The sequence below is a fragment of the Stomoxys calcitrans genome, chromosome 2 (assembly GCF_963082655.1).
Source record: "Stomoxys calcitrans chromosome 2, idStoCalc2.1, whole genome shotgun sequence".
Lineage (NCBI taxonomy): Eukaryota > Metazoa > Arthropoda > Insecta > Diptera > Muscidae > Stomoxys > Stomoxys calcitrans.
Genome location: NC_081553.1, coordinates 212,441,846 through 212,444,078, shown reverse-complemented (window position 1 = coordinate 212,444,078; position 2,233 = coordinate 212,441,846).

Genomic DNA, 2,233 nt, shown 5'->3' with positions numbered 1-2,233 from the left:
ACTATGCTATAGGTGAGATGGAAACCTTACAGAATTCTGCTCTATGAACTGCGAAAGTTTGTCTTCTTAGTTCTGATGTGGACCACTGCCATCTGGTGATCAAAATTCTTCATTTTCGAAGAACCCCTTATATTTGATTTCAGCAGTGTGGACTGCTATCAAGGCAACCAGCCAAAACACTATCTTATGCGAATAGGCAACCAACCCCCCTAATCATTGGGATGGATCTTCATAATCCAAAAGGATAGCTGGAGCACTACAAAAGTTTACCTGTTGGTCAAACACCAGTCTGGAAAGGTCTAAACAGCATCCATGACGTCACAGTAGCAGAAGAGGTAAACAGTTGCCGATTGAATGTCGTGCTTGAAGGCAACACCCCGCCCATACAGAAGAGGTTAACAGTTGCCGATTGAATGTCGTGCTTGAAGGCAACACCCCGCCCATACCACAGGATATATACTTCCTCTTTATAAGTCGAGCTTCTATTCAGCTTATAACCAAATTACTCTGGGCGCAATACCTCCAAAATGGTTGAGTTCACGAATCTGAATATTTCTAATAAAAAATCAGCTTTCTATTAATGAATAAAAACACAGCCATCTTAAACGCTAGTAGGTCCCTTAAGAAACCATGCTCTCAAAAAAGTTAAAGCTTTTTATCGTGGAAGTTTTTTTTTTTTTTCTTTAATTTAACCCTTTTTTAATTCATTCCTTGACTTAATACCCTAACACACAGGTTTGCATATGCCAGCAAATAAACCCCAAGAAAATCCATTTAAAAATTCATCAAATTCCTGTCACTTTCAATAAAAACGGTTAGATGGAAGGATACCTTGGCGTATGCAAGGACAATGTCTTTATCAGGCAGCTTCAATGCCTAGCACAAATGAACAACATCCGGCACACGCCTCTCAATATGTGACTGAAAGACTAGAAAATCCTTGACTCTGCTTCAAGAAAGAAAAAAAAAATATGAAAAATATTCAATAATTATTATAATACAATGAACATAAATCAATATCAGAAAGCAGCATATGGGGTGCAAGCGACTGTGTATGTGTCGGTGTGGAAGAAAGCGCGTATGCTGGTGTGTGTGTGTGTGTGTGTGTGTGATTGAGCCTGCTGTAAATGTTTGTGTATGCATGTATGTGACAGATATTGTAACTGAAGGTATGGAAGGATTTTTATGATGATGATGGCAAGCATCCCAATCAGTGCTATGACAGCAGCATCACTGTATAGTTGTCCTTATGGCTGTTTATGTTTGTATACACGGCTGAGTGGCAATAACCTAAACATGTGTTTGTTTCGTTTTTTGTTTTTTTTTTTTTTTCTTTAAATCAATACGGCCCATTTGATGATTCGTTTCCAGTCATTTTAGTGCTGCTACGTGTTTGTTTTACACCAAAGATTTAAACAAATGAAGTAATCAACAAAATCTCCGCCTACCGGGTTTTTGCTCAGGGTCCTCTGCCGTTGTTGCCAGCAATGGATGACACTTGGCAGAACGTTATGTGGATGTGTAGTAACCTGTTACAGCCTTTGGATTTTTCCTTTATGCTTCTTTTTGATTATGCTCCCCTTGTTAGTGCTGACGCCTTAAGTTATGCTCATGGTAGACGAAAAAGGTTACATATCTGCAAAATGAGAGAGAGGGAGAGAGAGAGAGAGAGGGAGAAAGAAGAAAATTAAGTTATTAACTAAGGCAAAGAGAAATAGATTATCAATGGCATTTCTAAAACTTATTTTTTAATAATTCAGTAAAAAAATATCCTCTTATATATATGGTTGCCCAAAAAGTAATTGCGGATTTTTTAAAAGAAAGTAAATGCATTTTTAATAAAACTTAGAATGAACTCTAGTCAAATATACTTTTTTTACATTTTTTTTTTTTCTAAAGAAAGCTAAAAGTAACAGCTGATAACTGACAGAAGAAAGAATGCAATTACAAAGTAACAAGCTGTGAAAAAATTTGTCAACGCCGACTATATGAAAAATCCGCAATTACTTTTTGGGCAACCCAATAAAATTGAATTTGTGTTTGTTTGTCGGTTTTTTTGTTTGTTCCGCATAGACACGAAAACGGCTGAACCCATTACCTTTATATTTTCACAGATTGGGTAGAATGGTCTGGAAGTAAACATAGGCTATATAAATTTTAGATATCGGGAGGGGAATCGGATAATAAATGTGGCTTTTATGTGACTTAGACCCTCAATCGGATGATCGGTCTA